Source organism: Urocitellus parryii, chromosome 11 (genome assembly GCF_045843805.1).
Source record: "Urocitellus parryii isolate mUroPar1 chromosome 11, mUroPar1.hap1, whole genome shotgun sequence".
NCBI classification, from domain to species: domain Eukaryota; kingdom Metazoa; phylum Chordata; class Mammalia; order Rodentia; family Sciuridae; genus Urocitellus; species Urocitellus parryii.
The window spans coordinates 18387340-18412465 of NC_135541.1; positions in this window are offsets into that span (position 1 = coordinate 18387340).

Consider the following 25126-nt stretch of genomic DNA (forward strand, 5'->3'; position numbering starts at 1 on the left):
TTTTTTCTTAGTTCTCGGCGGACACAACATCTTTGTTGGTATGTGGTGCTGAGGATCGAACCCGGGCCGCACGCATGCTAGGCAAGCGCACTACCGCTTGAGCCACATCCCCAGCCCCAGGAGAAAGTGATTGACAGGGATGAAGAGGAGGAGGATGGAAAGGATGAGATGAAAAGGAGGGGGAGGAGGAAGCGAAGGGGGGGGAGGGGGAGGGGAGCACGGCAGCCCCCAGGCCCTCTTTCACGGCCCAGCACCTGGCAGAGGAGGAGCGTCCTCACCTGCCTTCCAGAGGAGGAGACGTCACGTGTCCTGTCCCCCAGTTCCAGCCATGAGCGCTGGAGCTTGCCCACCTCAGGCTGGGGGTGCCCCGCTCACCTGGGAGCCCCAGGCCTGAGCCCTCTGCCCCCTGCAGGTTGGGGGGGGTGGGGCTCCGTGGAGGCCACTGAGAGGGACCGCTGCAGTGTGGCCTGCTGCTGCCCAGGGCCCGTCTTTCTCAAATGCCCTTCATGACACTTCAGTTCTCGCCGTGGACCCAGATGGCAGACTGCCACGCCTGGGGGACTGTCCCCATACCTTCCTACGTCTGCAGGTCCATGATGGGGAGGCCCAAACGGCATTGGGACCCGGACCCCACAACACTGGGCCATATCCTGGGAGGCCAAAGGTGGCTCCCCGGAGGTCCCTCAGCTCAGAGACGCTGAGGACAGAGCAGGTGGCGAGACCCTGGTCACTCGGCACGAAGGCTCAGAGGCGGACAAGAACCTGCTCTGTGGACTCCCCGCCCCATACTGTCCTCCTGCGTCCTCTGACCAACATCTCCCCACCCCCCAATCTGCATATCTATAATGATTAAGGGTGAACACTGTTAATGCAGTAAGAGTAAGGACGTTCTCGTGCTCACAAAGGTGACCCCCGGCATCCCGGTGAACCACCCCACTCACGACGGCCCCTCTCTGTTGCCCTCTGGGGCCTACAGGCCACCTTTGCTTGATTGTCCAAGCAGGGCTCTCACTGCCCCCGTAGCTGCCCCTTCCTCGGCTGCACCTGCTCAGGGTGTGACCCCAAGCCCTGACTCCAGCCCAAGCCCTGAGGTCCCCTCGACTGCCCCCCACATCAGACCCTTCAGCCAGTTCTCAGATTCTCCCTCCAAAACTCGTCCTGCTCTGGCCACACCCCTGCACCTCCAGCTGGGGGTGGGGGCTGGCCCTGGTCCCCCTCTGGCCTGGCCACCTGCTGCCCTGGCCCTGGCCGTCCCTCAGGCAGCTTAGCCCTGGGCCTCTGCTTAGTCTCACCCTCGCCCCTCACTAAACTCAAACAGCTCCGTCCCCCGCCCACGCCCCCTCCCACCTTCTGCCCCGTGCCCCTGAGTCCCCCTCCCAGGTCCTTCTCAGTGGCTGATGTCACAGCGGTCACTCCAGTGTCTGCTCCCTGCCCACAGTCACTTTCCTTTAGGTGCTCTGGAATCGCAATCCCGCTGCACCTCTGCCGTGTCCCCTGCTCCCGGCTCCTCCTTGACTCTCTGCCCTGCACTCTCCAGGGTCCAGCCTTAAGTCCACATCCGGGGCCCCTCTTCCCTCTCCTTCAAGCTGGGTTTGGTCAGCAGGGGCCCCGGGAAGGAAAGGCCAGGTGCTCACCCCGGGGTCCCACCCTGGGAGACCTAGACCCTGCTGGGCCCTCCCCCAGGGCAGTTTCAGCCGCCCCTCCTGGCCCTGCCCCCCCTTCCACACCTTCATACACAAGAGGATGGTGCCACTTTGTCCCTGCCAGGTCCCCAGCAGACACCACCACCCTCCCACCTCCAGCTCATGACCTGCAGAACTTGTCACTCTCCCAAGTTATTGCTGGTGATCTGTGTCCCCCACCCGCATAGGAGCTCCATCAGAGGGCATTCACCACAGGTGACGTCATTGTCACCTCCACTCTGCGCTCTCGGACTGCGAGGAAGCCCCGCCCATCCTGCGAAAGTTCACCTGTGAATCACGCCGGCTTTTAAAGGCCTGAACGCGGCATTTCCCAAAGTGGGATCGGCCACGCTCATCTGGGAGGTGCCAGCAGTTGGCGACTCAGCTCACAGATGACACTGCCCTGATTTTTCTCATCTCAAAGAGCATCTGTGACAATTTTATCCTGGCTGCCATGACATCAGGCTCCAGCCCGACCCTAGGCCTTAGTCAGGCCTCTGAACCTCAACCACTGGCCCTTGCTGACCCCAGGAACCCGGCTCCAGGCCTGTGCTGCCCGGGGTCCGCCTCACCGCCCCAGCCCAGCCCTGGCCCTCCCCTCGGCTGCCCAACCAGGGTCCTCTGAGCTAAAGCAGACAGATCAGCCCCGGGCAGGAGATCAAATCCTCCTCTCATCTGTCACCAGCTCGTCATGTGACTTGGAGGAAGGGGCACCCCACTCCTGCCTCAGCTCCCCAACAGCCCACTGTTCGCCTCCGATCCCTTCCCCCGACCAGGTCAGACTGCGCGCTCCCCAGCCCCGCTCTGCCGAGGCCACCTTCAGAGTGAGCTGGCTCCCGTCCCAAGGACGGTCACCTCCCGTTGGCAGACGAGAGCAGCGTTAAGAGGGTAGCGTGGCTGTGACGGTGATCATGATCAGAGAGCAAAACAGCCTGCGGCCATCTCTGCTGCCCAGACCATGGGCTGGTGCCGTCCCCTGCCACCAAACTGCCTTCCTGGCCACGATGGGGCCTGAGACCATGAAAATGTGTCCCCTCCCCTGATATGTGGGCTTTAGGATTAGCTAAGCCGGAGGGATGACTGGAGTCCCGAGGTGACAGAGTCACAGGGGAGATGGACCAGAGGGAGCGGCCAGCCCCTGAGGTCGTGTTGTCGTAGCGGCTGGTGGGCGCTCAGGCTGGCCGGGTGCAGCCGTGTCCTGAGGGCTCCGTGTGGGTGCTGCACCCGAACCCCCCTCCGCCCCGGGAGAGGGTGCAGTCACCACCCCACACTATCTGGGCTTCGAGAGGCTACATCACCTTCCCAAAGACAGGCCTGAGCCCCAGTCAAGGGCCCGCTCGGCAGCACTGAGGATGGGTGGCACCCGGCATGGCCTCCCTGTCCCCTTTGGATCAAACAACTGAGGACAGGGGTCCCATGCCATGAGGGTTGGGGTCTTGGAGGGGCCCCTGGTGTCACACTGTTACCCAGCCCACAGGGATCACCTGGTCCAGTGCTCGGGGCCGGAGGTGGGGTGTGCCACTGCTGCCCTCTCCACCAGACCCTGTCCTTCCTCCTGCTAAGGGCCCAGTGTCCGGGGACTGGACTGGCTGCCCCTGGGTGGGGCCGGCTCAGGGGAAGGACTGCTTTTCCCTGTCCCCATCCTGACTGAAGCAGCAGAGTTGGGGTCCGGATGACGCACGGAGCAGTCGCACAAAGGACTCGGTACCGGGAAACAGAGGGACAGGACGTGGGGGAAGCTCTTCAGACGCCTGTGCTCAGGGGCCACCGATGGGGGAGGCTGAACAGTGCACCCCGCCCACCAGCCAGACCCGGGGTCCCAGCAGCGGCTGCCATTCCATGAGCACCTGCTGTAGGCAACTCCACTTGTTTAGTGCCTACTGTGTGCCGGGCACTACACCAGGTTACTTTCCGTTGCTGTCACCAGCTCTCTCGTGGCAACTCTGTTAGACTAAGGCCATTTATGTCTAGAGAGTTTTATTGATGCGCCGTTCACATACACTACGCCTATTTACAGTGTGACTTTGACATGGACACACCCCTGAAATCATCGCCACGATCTACACAGCAAACTTTCACAAGTGTCCTCATGTCCCTTATCAATGGCCCCCTTCCCGTCCCCAACCCCATCATCCATGCGACCCGCTGTGGCTACAGATGGTTCCCATGTTGGCTAACAGCAAGCCCCGGCTTATTTGGCTGTCACTCTGCACAGTTATCTCGAGGTTCCTTCATGACACAGAAGGAGTCCCCTTCCTCTTACTGATGACTGGATCCCAATGTATGAAAGTGCCGCGGATCATCTTTACGCCCTCCCTGCTGACGGCCAGGAGAATGTTCAGTTGGGGGGTTTTGCAAATAAAAGAGCCCCAGACGTTCGCGGAGGGCTCTTTGTAGGGCGATGAGCTTTCACTTGTCTTGGTAAGGCCCTGGGCCTGCAGTTGCTCCATCATCTGATCGGTGTGTGTTCAGTTTTATAAGATACTTTTCAAAAGTGGTTGTTCAGTTTTACATTCTCACCTGGTAGCACAGGAGAGCTCCGCCGCTCTGCATTCTTGCCACATACCCATGCCAGTGGGTATGTGGTGGCATCTCTCTGTGGTTGTAGTTTATATCTCCCTCATGACTAAGGAAGTGGAGCACCTTTTCATTTATTTGTCCTCTGTCTTCTTTGATGAAGTGTCTGTTCAGATCTTCTACCATTTTCTATTGGGTTCTTTCTTTTCTTATTGAGTTTTGAGGACTCTTTATATATTCTGGGTAAAAGTCGTCACTAAGTAGATACTCTGTGAATATTTTCCTTCCGTCTGTGGCTGGTTTTTTTTTTTCTTTTTTTTTTTCATGCTCCCAATAGAGTCTTTCAAAGAGCAGAAGTTTTAATATTGATGAAGTTCAATTTGTCATTTGGTTCTTTTATGTATCTTTCCTTGGGTGTCCTATCAAAGAAATCTTTTCATTCGGATTGCAAGTTTTGTTTCTGTTTTCTTTTTTAATATTTTTTAGATGTTGATGGACCTTTATTTTATTGATTTATGTATATGTGGTGCTGAGAATCAACCCAGGGCCCCACACATGCTAGACAAGCGCCCTGCCACGGAGCCACCACCCCTTGTTTCTGTTTTCTCAAAGTCACTTTGTGGTTTTGGCTTCACACGTAGCTCTATGATCCATTTCAGTGGGTTGTCTGTGCGGTGTCAGCGGTGGATCCTAGTGTCCCTCTGGTCCGTTGGCTTGGTGGCTCTTGCTCCCTCCTCCACTGAATTGCCCTCAAGCTACTGTCAAAAGTCAGATGTCCATTTTTTTCTGATTTTGTTTATTTTTTGTTGTTTAATTAATACATAGTAATTGTACATATTTGTGGTGAGCCGTGGGATATCTCAATACGTGCATACAGATGATGATCACATCAAAGCAATTAGCATCTCCACCCCCTCCCATATTTGTCATTTCTTAGTGTTTAGAACACTCAAAATCCTCTTTTCCAACTATTTCAAAATCTATAGTGAATTATTGTTAACCACATTCATCCCCTGTGGTACCACAGAACATTAGTACTTAACTCTTTCTAACTATGATTTTGTGCATTAATAACCTCTCCTTATACCCCTCCCACCTACCCTTCCCAAACTCTGCTAACCACAGTTCTGCTCTGTACCTCCGTGAGATCAGCATTCTTAGCTTCTAGCTTCCACCTGTGAGTGAGGACATGAATTGTTTTCCATGCCTGTATTATTTTACTTAACACAGCGTCCTCCAGGCTCATCCATATTATAAGTGAAAGGATGTCATTCTTTTTCGTAGCTGAGTAATAGTCCACTGTGTATACCACATCTCTTTACCTGTTTACCCATTAGTGGACACTCAGGTTGATTCTGTAGCTTGGCTGCTGAGCTGTCCATATCTCAGTGGGCCTGTTTCTGAACACTTTTCTTTGTTCCACTGTCCTAGTGGTCTGTATTCATGCCAATATCACATGGTCTTGATTGCTGTAATGTCGTAAGTCCAAATCAGGTACTTTCTGTCCTTCAAATCTGGGCTTCTTCTTCAAAGTCACTGTGGTATTATAGGTGTTTGTGTAGGTTACTTTTCATTTCTATGTGAATTTAGAATCTGCTTGTGAATTTCCACCAAAAAGAAAATAAAGTCCAGGTGGGATTTTGATTGGCTTTTGTAATGAAAATAGAGACTCCGTGTTTGATTTCAACCACTGACAGCTTTCAGACCCAGATTTCATCAGGGTCCCCAGAGAAGCAAGCCCATGGCCTCCTCAGTCCCTTAGCACCTGCAGAAACTTCAAAGCACTCAGGCCCCGTGCGGCATGGGCAGCACCACCCCAGCTCCACCCTCTGCTACAGTAAAAGCTGACGGTCACCCCCCTTGCTCATGCCACCCCAGAGCAGACCCGGCCACCACTCTGTGGGAAATTCTTTTGCTGTGGAAGTAATAGGCTTTATTTCATGCCCATTTGTGCCATGTGTCATTTGTCTCCATATCTATAAACTTCTTTGGAGGACTGCCCGGAATCCAGGGTGGAAAGCTAAGTGCTTTAAATAAAGCAGGACTTCATTGAACCCTGAGGTTGGAGGAGAAGCAACACCTTAGCAATATGGATCATTCTGACTCACAAACACGGTATTTTTCTCCATTTATTTAGGTCTTCAATTTCCCCTCGCAGCCTTTTGTAGCTGTAAGTGCCAGGTCTTTCCTGACTATGGTCAGGCATACCCCCAAGCATTTCATGTTTTCATACTACCCAAAATTATATCCTTTAGAATTTTTTTTCAATTTGTTGCTAGTGTATGGAAATACATTTGATTTTGGTATGATGGTCTTACATCCTAAAAGCATGTTAAAAATCACTAACTCATCAGCATACTATCGTGAGGCAGCCACATCAATGTTCATAGCAGCTCATTTCACAAGAGCTAAACTGTGGGAGCAACCTAGATGCCCTTCGATAGATGAATGAATAAAGAAACTGTGGTATGTTTACACAATGGAATATTACTCGGCATTAAAAGAGAATAAAATCATGGCGTTTGCAGGTAAATGGATAGAGCTGAAGAATATCATGCTAAGTGACGTAAGCCAATCCCAAAAAACCAAAGGCCAAATGTTCCCTCTGATAAGTAGATGCTGATCCATAGTGGGGAGGGGGGAGGCATGGAAAAATGGAGGAACTTGGATGGAACAAATGAGAGGGAGGGTGGGGAGGGGAATGGGGGCAGGAAAGATGGTGGAATGAGATGGACATCATCACCCTGGGTACATGTATGACTGTACATAGGATGCAACACTATATTGTGTACAGCCAGAGAAATGAAAAGTTTGCTGCAATTGTGTACAATGAACCAAAATACATACTGCTGTCATATATACCTAATTAAAATAAATAAATATTTAAAAATCACTAACTATCCAACATTTTTTGCATATTTCATCAGCTTTTCTTTACAGCCTATCATCTTTAAATATGTTTTATCTCTTCTTTTCCAATCTGAAATCTTTTATTTCTTTTTCTTGTCTCATTGAATGGGCTACAGACTCCAGGACAATACTGAATAGACGCTGTGAGAGTGAACATCTGTGTTATCTTCCCAATCTTAGAGGACAGCATTAAGTTCACCTCAAAATTGTAGTTGCCTTTTATCAGGTGAGAAAATACCTTTTTATCTTACTTTGCTGAAAGTTTTTATCAGAAATGGATGTAGATTTTGTCAAATGTATTTCTGAGTCTGTTAAGATGACTATATGGTTCTTCTTTTTCGGTTTGTTAACAGGGTAAATTACATTGACAACTGATTAATTTGCAAATAGGAAGCCAACCGTGCATTCTTGATATAAATCCTACTTGGTCATAATTACATTATATATAATCATTTTTAGGTATTTCCTCATTCAATATGCTGAAATTTTTTGCATTTGAAATTTTGCTTTTGTGTTCATGATAGATTCTGGCCTGAAGTTTGCTTTATCAACAAAATCTGCTTCTGGTTTGGAGATTAGAACCATGCTGGCCCTAGAATCAGGATGTATTCCCTCCTTTTCCACCTACTGGAAGAATCTGTTTAAAGTTCACATTATTCTCGTCTTAAATATTTGATAGAATTCACCCATGAAACCACCTGGGTTCCACACAGTGCTGGCTCAGAGACAGGCGTGTGACCTAGCTGGCCCTCCAGAGACGGCCCATGCATTTTGACAAAAGTGACCAAGAGGCTTCTTTTGGAGACTGCTGAACTGTGGAGGCTAAGAATGAGCTTCTGGGGGCCACCCTGAGGACAGGCTGTCTGTGGACAGGCCAACACGGGCGAATACGTACGAAGTGGAGGAAGAGAGTCATAGAGTGCATGTGCTTGGGATCTGAAGTGGCCTCCAGAGGCCCACGTGGTAAAGCCTTGGTCCTCAGCTTGGCGCGACTGGACAGTGGTGAAGCCTTTAAGGGGTGGGGCCTGGTGGAGGGTTTGGTCACTTGGTCCTTGAAGGTGATAGCGGGGGCTTCTCTCCTCCTCCGTCTCTCTTCAATTTCCAGTGTGGGCTGAACTGTGCGCTTCCCTGCCATCGGAACCCAACGACCCTGGACAGAAATCTCCAAAACTGTGAGCCAAACTAAACCTTTGCTCTCTATACCCTGCTTATCTCAGGCATTTGTCACAGTAGCAGCAAGATGACTAACAAGGTGTCCTGAACACACTGACTGTGCGCCCCACAGGTCGGAGACCCTGGTCTGACTTGCTCCCTGCACGTGCCCAGTGCAGAGCCCTGGACCCAGGCGGCCTGAAGCCAGCAGCTCCAGACCTGCAGCCCCACCGCTAATACCCCTCCCTCCTGCCTGAGCCAGTTTGAGTTGCATTTCTAGCACCAAAGACCCTGCCCCTGGCCCTGGCCTCCACGGGGACGCACATGCCTGTCACACATAGGAGCTAAGTAAATATTTGTGAAAAATAAAATAAATGAACCCCAAAACTCTTTCTCCTGACTTCTCAGTCTCCCTTTTCTCAGGAGCTGCAAAGAAAGGCTTGTTGGGACCACACACGGCAGAGTCCCATGGAGGAGACCCAGGGACGGACGTCTGCTTCCCCCACCACAGCAGCGGCTCCCCGGGGCCCTTTGGTGGCTAGCTGGGCTCAGGGAGCAGGCCTTCAGGTGGGAGCAGCCCCGGGGGCAACGTCAGAGGTGGGCTCTGTCCTCGAGCTGAGCTCGGTTGACTCTTGGGGCCAGAGGGTCCTGGGCAAGGGCAGTCCCATTCCCCTGCACAGGGCCCAGCGGAGAAGCCCAGCTCCGGCTCACCAGGCTGCACTGGATCCCACCTAGACCCGCCCCTGGCCACCCAGGACCTTGGCAGCGGCTCTCATGACCAGCTTCCAGTGACGGAAAAGAGAGAGGAGGCGAGGGGGACGGCGACTTTCCCAGGACGAGCCACCGCGAGGACAGTGGGGTCGGGGCCAGGCCATCGCTGCACCCTGGGCTCTCAGGGGAGCTGGGCAGTATGGCATCTGTGACAGGAGCAGAGACCCCGGGCTCCTCGTGTTCTGTGGGCAGCTGGTGGCCTGAGCACGTGTCCCCAGGCAGGCCCCAGGATGGCCAGGAGGGCCAACCTGCTGCAGAGAACACGAGGGAAGGTCTCCCAGGACAGGAGTTGGGCAAAAAGAACTTTGTCCCCCCATCCCCACTGGACACAGGGTTGACAATCATAGTGGCATCTGGGCATTCATCTGCTGACCTAGGAAAGGGTCAGATGCCGTCGCTGCCCAGAGGCCCTCATGACCCCTGAAGGGGGCTGACCCGGAAACAAAGAGAAACTGCACAGCGGTAGATCCTGTCACCACCGCCCTCCTTTGATAGGGGAAAGGGAGTCCCAGAGCAGGCGAGTGAACGGCATATGCAAAGGCCCTGTGGATGGACAGCCGTCAGCACCCTGGAGAGCTCCAAGGCAGGTGCAGCTGAGGGCAGCAGTGGATGGGAGTCCCTGAAATAAGGCTGGAGCGGGGCAGGCAGGGCGGACTGTGGACTTCAAGTGACCCACCAGGCACTACGATCTTTGTCCCAAGGTAGCAGGATCCCATTCAAGTGTTTTAAGCAGAGTCCAAAATGCAGGAAGTAGAACTGATAGGATAACAGTCGTCTTTCCAGAAACTTCTTGAGGCCCGTGGCGTGAATCGTGGTGGAGGAAAGAGGGGGACCCCGAAGGCTGAAGGAAAGATGACCCCCGAGGCCTGAGGGGGAGACGATCACAACAGTGAGCGCCCGCGTCTGGGTGAGCTTCATGCATCCCCGGGCTGTCCCCAGGATCCCAGGCAGGGGCCACATCTTTGTCTCTTCTCCTGTCTCTTCCCTTCCCAGGGAGCTCTAGATGCCTCCCTGGTCTCAGCCACCGCACGGCTCCCCGCAGAGGCTGGCAGAGGCTCCCAGAGGCTGAAGGGAGGAAGAGGGGATGTGGGCGGCGACGGGACCTTGCTTCAGAGCCTGGTGCAAACCCCAGGCAGAGAGAAAATTGGCAATTAGTGGACAGTGGGGAGAAGGACATCAGAAAAGGCTCCGCATTAAAAACGTCACCCAGTGACCTGGGTCCTTTTGCTTCATCAGGAACAAATTGCTCTGTACCCGGAGCAGATCTGAGAGGTTTCTGGGGCAGCACGTTTCTCACATGGCCGTTTCCTGCTGCACTGGGCACGGCCTGGACGGCGGCAGCCAGGGCCAGATCCCAGCAGCCCAGCCCAGGGAAGAGCAAGACAGCCCCGCTACCCCAGCCCCTCAGGGAGCCCCTCAGAAGGAGCATGGGGTCAGCCAGCCCTCCGCAGGGCCCCAGCCCTGGACAGGACCCCCAGGGCCCCTGTGGAGGTGCCTGGGTCGGGTGAAGCCCTGGTGTCCGGTGACTCAGGGTGCCCCGCTATGGCGTCCCCTGGGCGCTTTCTCCAAGGCAGAAGGCCAGGCCCACCCAGACCCTAATCGGATCTGGACACCCAGTCTCCCAGGTGATCCGTGCCCAGGGGACACTGTGAGGGACAGAAGGACACTCACCTACGCGTCTCCAGGGAGGCAGGGAGACGCGGCCTGGAGACGGGCCTTGAACCCCCACGCGCGACTTCCTCGACTGTAAAGCGGGACTATCCCACTCACCGAATGACCGAGCCAGGCCCTGTCCTGGGCCCAGTGGGGTCAGACGGGGCCCCTGCTCCCATGCAGCTCCGCCCAGTGCGCCGTGTCCCCAGCATGGGGATCGGAGGATGGTGATGGAGCCTGGGATCCAGAGTCTGAGCACAGGGAACCCCTGTGAGGGGAAGGACAGCAGCAGAAACAGGCCTGGGGCTCCGAGGCCGGAGGCCGTGAGTGACCTCCTCTCCCTCACTCCCCCTAGCCCGGAGAGTTGTGCTGCTCCCTATTTTTGAAAGGAGAAAGCTGAGGCCCAGAGAGGTGAAGTGCATTGCCCAAGGGCACACAGCTTGCCCAGGAGGGCCCAGCTCAGATCCTAGCCCCAGATTTTCCCCATGACCCCCGGCTGTGGTTCTGGACCCAAATGGGCCTTCTACAGCCCTTGAACCAGCTTCCTGGGGGGTCAAAAGGACCTTCCAGGCAATTCCACGAGACCTTGGCACTAGGACCCTTCAGGCCACCAAGCTCTTCCTCTTTCTGGACCCATCCCTCCTCCACAGAGTGGGATGGAACCCTGCCCATGGCCGTCAACCCTGGCCCCTCGCCCCTCCTCTCTGGGACCTGGTTTCCTCCCCTGTAAAACAGGGACAAGGACAGCCCCAGAGGTACTGGGCGCATGGCGGCTGTGGTGGGGTCTCTGCCCATCGCCCGGAGCAGGTGGCCCCTGTGTCCTCTCTGCAGGGCCCTCTCCCACCCTCCCATCCCGCCTGTGCTCTTCTCCCAGGGCCCCCTCCCACCTGGACTCCCACATCTGGCCTCGGTCCCCGCTCTTTGCCCCCCGTATTCTCCTGGACGGTCACTGTTCTGTGGTTGCTCCCTTTCTCACCTTGCTTGGCTGCCCCCCGCGACTGTGCAGGAGCTCTGAGGACAGGGACCCGCGGGCCTCATTCACGGCTGGTCCCGTGCTCAGCCTAGAGCCCGCCACCCAGGAGCCTGAGGACGGGGGCGGGACTGGATGTCAGGGTGGGGAGAGAACCAGCGGCCCCCACCCCAGCACCCAGGGCTCCACCAGGAGGCCTTGACTGCTCGTCCACTCTCCAGAAGGAAGCTCGGGGCCTCTGGGCTGGTGCTAGGGAGGGTCCAAGGCTGCCACCAAGCTGTCCCCCTCCCTGGCCACGTGCTTTCCAACTGGCTCCTGCCACCCCAGGCTCCTGGACTCCCAAGGGTCCCCTCTCCTCTCAGAGATGGCTTCCAGGATTAACTGATCTGCCGCAGGGTGACAAGGGCCACAGGCGGTCCTGCACCTGAGGACCAGGAGCCCAGGAGGAGGACAGAGCCGCCAGGTGCCCGGAAGGCACAGGCCTGTGGGCAGCCTCCTGTGGGGCAGCAGCAGGGCGTGGACAAGGCGGCCTGGCCCCACGGCTGAGCGGAGGAGGCGCCATGGGGTGGGGAGGCTCTGGCACGGGGCACCCCCAGGCTTAGGGCAGGGGCTGGGGAGGGTGACAAGCATTCGGATGCACCCGTGTGCAGAGGCCCACCTGGCTCAGCCCCAGGGGACCAACCGGACCGCGGCCCTGAGGCCTCACCTGGCACCTGGATTCCCTGTCCCTCTGGCCCTGGGCTCACCCTGGTCTGGGCTGCTGGGGGGACCTGAGGGGAGCCCTGTCCTCAGAGCCGCACCCCAGCCTCCAGCCTCCAGGGTCCTCTCTGCCTCCAGGGGAACCCCAGGCAATGGGGGGTGGTTACCTGTGGGTGGCCAGGTGTGGAAGAGGCAGAGCTGGGGCCGATCCCTCTCCCCCAGTCCTCCCTGGGTCCTCTCCAGGAGGCAGCCGTGGCCGTGGGAGAGATGGCTGCGTGGCTGCCGTGGCCGTGGCCGGAGGCTGGTGGTCGGCCTCCCCTGTGCACTCGGCTGCCCCGGGTATGCGCGTCCTCAGCTCCCGAGGACCCCCGCCCGCTCTCCTCTCAGACCTGCCCAGGCCCGTCGGAGCCTCTTTGCCCTTGAGTGGGGACAGAGGGGCTCCCCAGCCTGCTCTGTGCCTGCCCGGCCTGCGGCTCCCCGGCTCCCAGAAGAGAGCTTTTCCTTCCATTGTCCCCACAGCTGGCTGTGTGGACCCCCTGACGTCACCAGAAATACAGGAAGAAGGGACATCTACGGCAGAGTGCCACCATCAAAGTCCCTCCTGGGCCTCAGCTTCCAATCTGTAAATCAGGGTTGGTGATAGCTGTGGCCTGGGAATGGATGAGGGTTAAGGAGACCATGGGGGACAGTGACTGGATCAGAGGTGGCACCGGTCACAACAGCTGCAGAGTCTCCTCCCCCTGTGGCCTCAGGCAGAGGAGGGGGCCACACCTCTCCGAGCACAGGGTCCTTGTCCACAAAATGAGAACAACACACTTTTCCTCACAGCTTCATCATAAGGACAAAATAGGTAATCACCTTCCCGTTCCTACACCATGTCCAGGGGACACTGACCCCACCATGTCCCCCAGCAAGGCCACCCTCAGGCTCCCAGCATAACCAGGAGCCCCACGCTCTGAGGACAAAAGGGCTCAATGTCCCATCTCGGGCGGAGGAGGAGGCCCCCAGGTTGAGAGTGGGCTCAGAGCCCCCCACCCCACTCCTCACAGAGCCGACCCAACCCACTGCAGAGACGCTGGCGTCACCTCTAATTGTGTTGGCTTCATCCTAACCGGGGTGGTTACCCAAGGGCACCAGATGTTTAGAGAAACAACCTCCGTCTTTGTGCCATATGGAATTTGGTTCTACCCTGGGGCCTGCACATCACAGATGTTTATTTTAAGAGCAAGACAGTCTCGGCTGTGTGGGGAGAGGAGATGTGGCACAGGGGACAGAGGAGATGTGGCACAGGGGACAGCTCCCAAGGGCCCTCACAGGGTGGGAGCCAGGCCCGCCCTGGGGGTCTCAGTCACGGGGTGTGGGCCAGAGCCCCAGAGGTCGCAGAAACCCAGAGTGGTGACTGCCATGTGAGGCTAACAGTCAGTGGCCAGCACTTCCCAAGCACTTACGATGGGCCTGGCAGTGTTCTGATTTTCACATTTATTTGTTCATGTAATTCTCTCTACATCCCAGGAAGCACAGATTCTATTACTGTCCATAATTAGCAGAGAAAGAAACGGGTGAGAGGGTTAAGTGACTTGTGCAATGACCTGCTGCTGGTAAGGGGCAGAGCTGGGATTGGAACCCGGGGCATCGGGCCTCAGACCTGACCTAAAGCACCGTAACAAAGTCCAGATTTCCCAGCATACTATATAGGATTTTCAATAAATAACCTGGCTTCTTTTGACATGTATTAGTTAGTGTTTTGCTGCGTAACAAACTACTCCATAACAAATTGGCTTAAGAGAGCAGTGGGGACATGAACCGATCGCCCACAGTGGCAGGAATGGAGGCTGTGCTTGGGCTCAGCAGCGTGGGCCTCCTTATCAAGGCTGATGGCCCAGTGCTCCTGCGGAGAGCCCAACAGTCCACGGCAGAGAGGAACATTCAATTCCAACATAGAACCGTTCCCTGCAGGGACCTGCAGTCACTGGGTTGGATACATGGCCCCTTCATCGTGGAGAGGGTTCAGATTCCTCCTCACGATCATAGACACATCCTGATGTGGCCTTGCCCTCCCTGCCCACAACTCCTCTTCCAGCAGCATCATCCACAAACGCCCAGACGCCTTTCCCCCATCCTGGTGCTCCTCGCCGCTGTGGCTTCTGGTCACAGAATTCAGTCACAGCAGAGGAAGGGCAGGCGTCAGCTCACGTCCACGAGATCAACTGCTTTTATCCTCTACTCCAAAGTGGCCAGCGGAACTGAAAGGTGGAATGGCTCCCTGAGGGCCCCATTGGGGTGCCCATCAGAAAAGACAGGTGTTCTCTCTTACACAATAGAGAGTGTGTCGGAGCCCAAGACCACAGGATGCCCAGGAGCCACGCCCTCCCCCCGTCCCCTAAGCCCCAGATGTGGACATGGCTCCGACCACTGCTCCCCCAACAACACACTCACAGTCTCTGGTTCCCATCCTTCCAACGCTGAGCTCTTCCCATTCCAAGAATCTAGTCCTCCCTAGACAACTCAGGAGGCTGAGGCAGGAGGATCGGGGGTTTGAAGCCAGCCTCAGCAAACCTAGCAAGGCCCTGAGCAACTTAGAGAGACCCTGTCTCAAAATAAAATATAAAAAAAAGGCTGGGGGTGTAGCTGAGTGGTAAAGTGCCCCTGGGTTCAATCCTTGGTACCAAGAAAAAAAAAAGAACCTAATCCCCAGGTGAAGAACATGAGAGAGCAGGGAACCCAGACACAGCTCCACTGGATTAGAGGATGAAGCTGCCACCTGGCCCTTTGGGTTCCTTATGCCTCTGAACCAACAGGTCAATAAAATCCTGCTTTCCTACCTCTGTGGTCTGTCCCAGGACCCAGGGAACTTGGTTTGCTGCTCCATAACAGAAGCAGGGAGCACTGTCTGCCATCCCAGAGGTTCTCTGGCTGCCTCTCGGCACTTTATTCCCAGTAATAACCCAAAAAGGCGGGACACGTGAGGACTCTGACTCTGCAGAAAGTAAGGTCGGGAAAGGCTCCTGAGTGGAGACCCCCGGCCACCTGAGATGTGGACAGTGGGGAGGTGGGATGACCCGGGGAAGAAGGAAGCCACAGACGTCACCCTGGCCTCAGGACCCAGGGCAGAATCAGGGGCCACCACAGCTTGCACGTTTCTTCCTCGTCCGCTGGATGGGCTTCTTGGGTAGATCAAGCCTTTCCCCTAGTCCTTCCCTCTTCCCGTCGTTGCTGGCACAGTCAGAGGTTCACTCTGATATTCAGTGGACATCATCACCTTTCACCATGGGGAAGGGTAAGAGTCATTTCACTTCCAAGAGCGAGGTCAGGTGGACCGGGAGCACCTGCTGCGGCAGAGGTGTCCAGGTGTGGGTGGCACGCCAAAGCCGGGCAGTCGGAGGGGCGGCTTATGCCAGCTACCCCCCCATTGCCTCTAACCTAAGATTCCCTCCTGGATTCCTGCTCTGCAGCGATGGACGGGACCTGAAGCACTTGTTCTTTATCACGAGCACACTGCTTTGTCATTCAAGGCACTTTGGGAGGAAGAGGACCTCCCTTCCTGGTTTTGGTGGCTGCCTATGGCTGTCCCCCTCCTGCCAGTTAAGCCAAGCTCAGTGTTCCCCTGTGCCTCAGTCTGGTGGTACTAATCGGGCACAAGGTCACTAAGCGACCTTGGAGCCACGGCCCAGTTCTGACAGCCACCATACCACACCCTCCTCCTCCTCCTCACACAAGCCCTGCAACCCCGGGCTGGACCTTCAGTAGCTTAAGGATGCCCTGGAGCCTGCCCCCAGCCTCAACTCACCTGAGCCTCAGAGCATTTCCCTGCTGCCTGGCAACTGTCCTAAGCAGCCCAGGCAACACTTCTGCCATCGCTGGACTGCCCATACACATCCCCAGTGAGACCTAAGCCAGCTCTGGGAAGGGGACCCCCTCCAAGCATCTCCTTCCTTGGATACCCTCCCTTCGCCCTCGGGTGCCTTTGGGGTTCTTTTCGACCTCACAACGACCCTCCTGATGAAGCAAACACCTTGATATTAGACGTCCCTCCTTAGATCACCATGCAGCCGGCTCCTGCGTGGACCCAGCCTGACGCAGGCACCTCCTTCACGGTGCTCTGGTGAGGAAGGGTTGATTCCTTCGCAGAGAACGACGGGCTCAGGGACATCATTCTGCAAACATTTGCAATTCTGATCTAGAAAATCCACTCACGTTGCAGGGCACTCAGTGAGCTGGAACTTGATTCTTCTTATTTTCCGTAAGAGAAGCTATTGAACCACAGGCTTGGAGGATGGCGGGTTGGGAGTCATCTGCCTAAGCAGCGCAGGGCCTTCTGGGAGAGAACGAGCAAGCAGATCAATCCCTGTTCTCTGAGGCTCGAATCTCTTAAAATAACGAGGGAGGCCCAGGGGACCCTGAGCGAGGCCCAGGGGTGGGGAAGGCAGTCCGTTCCCTGAACGAGGCTCCGCTGGGCAAGAGGAAGGGACAAATCTGGCCCCCGAGGCAAGCAGGAGCTGAGAATGCTAAGGACCTTGACCCACTGTGGCTAACCACATGCTCTGGAAGGTGCCACCAAGTGGGACAGAAGGGTTGTCACACTGGGAGCCACGGGATGTCAAGAAGAGGCAACGTCACTGTGAGAGGAGCGTGGGGGCAGGCACTGCTCTGTGCTGAAGAAGCACATGGCCCAGGCACGACTGGAGCCAAAGGCAACGTCAGTGACAGTGGCAGGAGGCCACGTCATAGATGTGTCCCCCAGGGCAGAGATGAGGCCCTTCTGACTTCTCAGGTTCCCGCTGCCTTCAACTTCAAGACCAGAAGCCATGACCACATTGGTCCCCTAAAGCATAACCAACCTCAGCCTGCGACGATTTCACGGAGGAGAACATGGAAGTCCAGGACTTCAGAACCACCGACCACTGGCGAGGTGGCCGGAGCCCCGGGCTTGAGTTCCTCCATGAAGCTTCCACGCAGGCCAGGCAGGGAGAGGGACACCGGGAGCAAGGCCACCTGCAGAACCATGCTTGGAAACTCAGAGGCTCAGGGTGGATTTCAACCGAGGGAAGGAGCAGGAGAAGCAGAGATGCAGGAGGTAGGAAGGGGACAGGTTGGAACACACACACGTTTAGGCAGGAAGAGAACAAGGGGAGCCCAGCCTCCACTTTACAGACGGGAACTGAAGCTCGGTTTGTAGGGAATAATAATACAGAGAGACACAGACAGGGTGAGAGGCAGGGAAGGTGGCAGAGTGGTTCCTTGTCCAAGCGGCCACACTTATCTATACCAATAGGTCACATTAGGTCATTAGTACCCTGACCACCTATTGTCTAGAGTATCGGGAAGGTTCTTATTCTGCAGCTACATTTCACGCTTACAATATGCAATGTTAGGAGCTTTGTGCAGCTCTCAAGAAAGTCCATTGTCTGAAGTCACTGTTAAGAGGACAGCTCCAGGGGCACCAGAGCTTGGGGAAACCTCGCAGTTATGCGGGAAACAGTTCTTCTATTCCCAGGAGCTATGGGCCTGCAATCTAGGTGGAGGCTTGACGAGGCTCTAACACAGAGGCGTCTCAGGGCATTGCCAGACCAGCCAGACACTGCACATGTATGAGCTATATTATTAGATCCTGAGAGAGACTGCAGGGCGTTGGAAGGGTGGGAAACAAGGTGCCTGTTACCCCGGGAGTTTTCTCACCAGGGGAACACTTGCCTGTACATTTCCAGGGTCAGAATCCCTACATCAGTAACCTAAGTGACAGGAAATTAAGTATCTTGACCACTTTGTCATCGATGTGACTTCAGTTGGCAGAGCTACAAATCCCAAGCCAGGGCCTGGGAAGCTCTCCATTGCACATGGGAAGGAAGCGGAATTCAGTTTCCCCTAATTTCATACTGCAGTAAGATCTTTCCAAACTCAAGCAGACTTTCTAAATACTGGAATGAATTTTTATATTTTCATAGACAACATGGGGACATTTGTCCTAAAATGTACAATAAAAATCTCAATAATTCCCATTAGTCAGAATTCTAGGCACCTCCTCATTATCTAGAAAAAAAAATCGTTTGGCTAAACTTCCTAATGAGGTAAACAAGACAGGAAGTGTCAATATTTATCCCGCTTGAAAGGCAGATAGTCGTCAAGCCTTTGAGTGAGAATATCACCTCCTGGAAGGACTTCAGCCATCAGGTAACTGATCCCCACCTTCCAGTTCTTTGTCTCGTGTACCCAACTGAGCTTTCAACAATGTAATAAGAACTTTGACATTTATGGAGCACTTTCTGTGTGCTGAGACCTGGTCGAGGGCCATAGATCGTACCTTTAACCCTCACGCCAAGACTATCACTGTTGTATCAGCCCCTCCTTACAGATCAGGCCACAGAGGCACAGAGAGATTGGGTACCCTGCCCAAGGTCACACCGTTTAGCAACAGAGCTGGCATCGATCCCAGGCAGTTGGGCCCCAGAGCATACTCTTTTAATTCCTCTCCTGCGCAATCTCCTATAGCAGAGCTGACCCATTGATTCTCCTGCATAAAAACCTTTGAAAACATTGCCTAAAAAATCCTCATCCCAGCTGATGCATTTGCTGCTCCCCTGCCTGGATCTCTCTGCCCTAAATTCCTACAAGGCTAACTCCTTCCCATACACTCAGGCCTGACCTCAAATGTAAACCCTCCTATTAAACTTGGCATCCCCACTCCACCCTCCACCCAGCCCCAGGCCCTCTTCCTATACGCTGTCTCTCTTTATTTCCTCTTCCTATATGTTGTCTCTCTTTATTTCTCCTGACTGTCTGAAATCACTCTCTTATTATTGATTCATTAATTAGAAAGCCTCAGCCAGGCAAGACTCTTGCCTGTAACTTTTTTTGGCAGGGGGTTACTGGGGATTGAACTCAGGGGCACTCGGCCACTGAGCCACATCCCCAGCCCTATTTTATATTTTATTTAGAGACAGGGTCTCACTGAGTTGCTTAGACCTTGCTTTTGCTGAGGCTGGCTTTGAACTCACGATCTTCCTGCATCAGTGTCCCAAGCTGCTGGGACTCCAGGCCTGCGCCACCAGGCCCAGCGATAGCCTGTCCTTTTCAAGGGGCCTAGGACAGACGTTGATTGGGTGATGGATGGATGATGAAAGAACGTGCCCATGGGGTTTCCTTTCTAGGTGGGAAGCAGAATGACCTCCGAAGGAATCGCAGATCAGATTTGAAGTTCGTCTTTCATTTATCCATAAACAAGTTTCCCTGAACTAATAGAAAGAGCCAGTAAAGTCCATCCTGTTCAGGGAGCAGGTCGCCTGAGGCCTTTCTGTCCATCAATTCTTATCAGATGGGAAAACTGCAACTCCAAGAGAGGGGGACAGTCGTGTGGACCCACACATGGAGCCAGAAATAAATTTGAGGCAAGAAACCAGCTGTCCTCGTCCTTCTTATTTACTTCTGAAGCAGTCGGAGGTACTCAGTCTGTTGTGGGCACATAAATCAGCATTCTAATTAAAATAGCAATAGCGACTTAAACACGGTAATAGTGATGCAGCACATAACACTGTCAATCCCCACAACGACCCTCGGAGAGGCCACTATTATTATCTCCATTTTACTGATGGGGAAACTGAGGCCCAGAGAGAGGAAGCACTTTGTCCAGGACTGACTAGTGTGTAGTTAGTGAAGACAAGATTCGAACAGAGGCAGTTTGGAAATGTGCTCCAAAAGCATTCTGTCTGACAGAACCACTTCTTGAAAGTCCCCCAAAGAAAAGGATTAGGATATAAGTGACAACGCACTTAATATGGGTGACGTGGTGTCTAAGAAGACAGCCGGATTCTTTCGACACGTACCGGGGTGGTATCTCTCCACCACCCAGTGGACACCTGCTCCGGTCCCCAGATGCAGGCATTGTGGCAGTGGCCTGGCTCTTGCTTTGGCCCAGAGCGTTTCAAGACAATGAGGATCTTTCCTGTCTTGGAATCCCAAGACCCCTCCTGGATCCCAAGGCCGACAGCCCCCCGTCCTCAGCCTCAGGGTCATGTGCCATCCCACCAGCCTGTCAACAGTCAGTGGCTGATAGAAGCAGCCCCCCCCAGCTCCAGTCCAGGTGATGTCACCCCACATCCTCCCTGTGACACCCCCTCCCTCTTTGTTAGGCAGCGAGACGCAGATGCTCAAAGGTGGAAGGAAAGATGGTAGGAAGAGGCCGTTTCTCCAGCTGAAAGGACCCACCTTGCCGGCGGGAGATGGGTGGCAGAGGGACGGGCCAGCAGGTGATTGAACGTGGCGGCCTCTCAGCTTAACGGCGGACGTGGGACACCAGGCAGGGAGGACAGAGGGCTCCATCCCTCCTGGGACAAGGATGCCATGCGGGTCAGGGATGCAGGAAAACCCTGCCCTGCAGGAGGGCGGGCGCTGCCTCCCAGCCCCACGGGGCTTGTTTTCTAGACGTGAGGCAGCCCCTAACACGCCACCTGGAGCCTCTGCACCCACCTCCCCAACCCCGTGGCCCTCATGCTCTGTCTCCGCCCCGCTGCAACCTTAAATGTCAAGTGTCTCTTCTCCAACAGCGCTGAAGGGAGATAAAGAGGATTAGGGGATATTTTTATCCTGTTCAAAGATCACCTGGAGTGACTGGGAGTAAACAGACCCCCCTGGAGCCCATCTCTTCTCCCCACACCCCCTGGCCCCTCCTGCTCCCCTTCCCACTTCCTCCAAGGCTGCTCCGGCTGCTCCTGGTACAGGGTGAATTCACCTGTCACCGGGGCCTGCCTTGCAAACCAAGTCCCCACCTTAACCCTGATCCCAGGTCAGGTACCAGTGAAAGGCTCTGATTTGGAAAATTGACAGGAGAGGTCAGGAGGGAAGGAGGTGGGGGGCCCTCTGGTCTTGAATTAAGATTCCAGCAACCACCTCAGTGGCGCCATCTTGGAAATCACCCCCAGGCCCCTGGGGCCACCTGAGAAGATGCCAGGTTTTGAACCGGTCAGCAGCAGGATGCTAAAATCAGCTGACAGGAGCTCAGTGGAATCATACTGACTCTTAATACAGAGCAGCCAAGGCTACTTAAATATGTAAAAGTATAATTCATCACTCAAAGGCCACTTTGTGCTACAGAGAGATGCCAGTCTTCGTAACCGGGCTTTTAGCAACCGTAGCGCTTTGAAGAAGCCTGGGACCCATGTAATTATCACAGAACTACTTTCCATTTACTGAACACCTGCTACGTGTCAGGCACTGAGCAATTAACTTTATATACATAGCGTCATTCCCTCTCCAAAATAACTGAGATAGATGATGTGAACCATTTTAATACAGGCAAAGAGAGGTTCAGCAAGGTCAGGTGACATACTCAAGGTCACAGTCACACAGCTAGTCACTGGTAGAGTCAGATTCTAAACTCACGTGGGTAAGATTCTAAAACTCATACGTTGACTTCTGCTTTGGTCATGATAGAGTCATTGTGCCCCTTTGTGCCTTCCCCATCCACAAGCAAACGAAAACTGGGCAAGACGCATAAGACAGCTACTTCAGAGGCTGGACAGCAGAGAGCTAGGGTTGCTACCAACCCTGCAGGCACACCATCATTCCACCAGGAGGCGCTCTTCAGACCACTGCCCTGGGAGGGGCAACAGAAGGAGAACCTCCCCTGGGCTGGGGAGGCTGACAAGTTTAGGGAGACAGAGACCTGGAATCTGCAGAGAAAAAGAGAAGAGGTAGCTACACAGAGAAAGAACCTCAGAAAGCTGCACAGATGTCCCTTAGAGTCCGCTGCTGAGCATAAACCTGCACAGGCACCAGGAGAATGAGGCCAGGGCAAGAAAAATCAAGAAGCAGAATTCTCAAGTTCCAAGAGCTATGCAACCTGTGCACTCTAGCCACCTGGAATGCACAGACCCCCCTGAGTACTTGAAGTAATAAGTAGAAGCTCTTAAGGATCATGCCCTTAGAAGGGACATCCTAGTGTTCAGGCTCCTCAAGGTTCATGATGACAACCAGAAAACAAGCTCAATGGTTTAAGCTGATTTCTATAACCTCACTCCATTAAAACAAACTTCAATACTCCTTAAAGGAAAATAACAAAATCCAGAAACACAAAAATTAAACATTCAAAATGTCCAGCATAAAATCATAAGTGTCTAGACATAAAAATGTGACCCAAACCAGGGTTCGAACATCAATAATTTGTATGAACCACGTCAAGCTATCTAACCTATGTGAAAAAAGAGTCGCACAACAGGGAGGGGTGAAGAAAAAAATATTTGGCTGAATTTTATGAAAATTATGAATGCATGAATCCAAGGATATCAATAAACCCCAAACAGGATGGTTTTTAAAATGCGTTAAAACACATTATTGATACGTTAATCTAAAAATCCAGTGAGAGGCAAATTGTCCAGCTGACAGAGCAAAAAGATGTCACATGCAGGGGAGCAAAGACAAAGATGACTGTGGATTTCACAGCAGAACCTGGGATAGGCATCTCTGCAATGTCAGAGCGGGAGGGGAACCCATTTAGAATTCTACCTCCTTTACCCAGCACCACCAAAAAAGAAAAATTCTATCTTCTTCAAACAAAGGCAAAATAAAAATATTTTCAGACACAGAAAAATTAAATGATTTTCACTACCAGAACTGAACTACAGGAAATAAGAAAGAAAGTTCTTCAGCTGAAGGAACATGGTGACAGTTGAAAACTGAGACTTCTTGAATGAATGAGTGAATGAATGAAAATAGTTAAGTGAATGAATAAAATATGTGAATTCACTTAAATTACATTTTCTCATTTTGGACAAATTTTCTTTAAGATATAACCATTCAAAACAAAAAGAATAATCAATGTATTAGATGGTCGACAACGTACATGGAGGTGAAGTAAAGGACAGGGCAGAAAGGAAGGCATGCTGTCTACCTGGGCTCTCCTTACATGGATGTGGCATGAGATTACTTGAAGACACACTTGCTACATTAAAGTTGCACCTGTGTAAACCCTAGAGGAACCACCAAGAAAATTAAAATGAAATATAACTAATCATATAATAGAGAACACTTAAAAAGTATATTATATTTTAAAATGGCAAGAAAAATAGGAGTAAAAAGTAAATAGCATTTAATAGGTGGATGTAATTGACTTAAATATAACCACATTGTTGGTTACATTGAGTGCCAATAGTCCAAACACTCAAACTGAAAAAGTAGATTGTCATACTGGATAAAAATTTAAGGGACAACTCTATGTCATCTGTAAGAAGACCACTCACTTTACATATGAAAGACACAATTAGTTATCAAAATAAAAAGGATAGGAAAATGGGGCTGGGGATGTGGCTCAAGCGGTAGCGTGCTCGCCTGGTATGCGTGCGACCCGGGTTCAATCCTCAGCACCACATACCAACAAAGATGTTGTGTCCGCCGAGAACTAAAAAATAAATATTAAAAATTCTTTAAAAAAAAAAAGGATAGGAAAAGATATACCATGCAAACATCAATTATAAGAAAGCTAGAGCAATTACATGAATGCCAGCAAAGTCAACTTCAGGACAAGGGTGTTAAAAGAGGTCAAAGGACATTTCATGACAAAGAAACAATTCATCTATAATGGACAACATTTCTAGGTGTATATACGCATCTAAGCATCAAATAATGGAGCTTCAAAGTTATAAAGCAAGAAATAAGAAAACGTAAAGGAGACACAGACAAATGCTTGATAAAATCACTAAGAACAGAGGCTTGAACAACACCATCTTGAGCTAATTAGTGTTTATAGAACCTCTGACGCCTCAACAGGAGGGCACGTATTCTTTGCAAGCACAGGCCAGACAATGCACTGAGCCACAAAACGCTCTCAAAACATCTTTTAAAGGATTAAAATCCTACAGAGTTTGAACTTTAACCACAATATGATTCGACAACAACAACAAAATCACTAACAGCTGTAGAACGCTTAAAGATTTTGAAGTAAAACAACTCCATCCAAATAATCCATGGTGAAAGAAAAAATCACAGATAAAATTTTGGAAGTATTTTGAAGCACAACATATCAAAATGCATCAAATTTGTAGGTAATAAAATACTAATTAAAGGAAATGTAGCCTTTAACTACTTAGAAAAGAAGAAGGAAAATTGATGACCTCAATTTTTTTCTTCTTCTTCTAGACTTTGGGAGAGAGGTAAATAAATCCCAAGTAAGGAGGAAAATAACTAAAAGAAATAGGGACATAGGCATCACTTTCTAAAAACAGGATAATTAATAGAGAAATCTATAAAAACAAAAATTCTTTGAAAAGACTAATGAAACTGAAAATAACTTTAACAAAGGCAATCAAGAAAAAAGTCTCAAATCACAAGTATAAAGAATTTAAATGGAAACTTAACTACACATTCTAACAAAATTAAAGGGAAAAATATTATTGCTAATAACACACCAATCAATTTTAGAGAGAATGGTTACATTCTTTTAAAGACACAAATCACCAAAACAAACACAGGAAGAAACAGAGGACATTAATAGAGCTGGATCTGGTAAACAGACTGAATTCCTAATTTAAAACCTGTCCACCAAGAAAATTCCAGATCCACACTGACTCACCGGTGAGCTCCAACCACCATTCAGATGAGAAAAGGCAGCGACTTTGCTCACATGCTTTGTTTCTTGAAGACAGTGTGACCTTGTCAACAAAAATCAAAGAAATCTCTAGAAGAGTAAACTACAGAATGATACTCCTGGATTGGAAGCATCTTTTTTTTAAAAAAAAAAAGCAAAACCTGAGCAGCTCCGCAGCCGTCGGTCTTAGGTCTGGGGGGT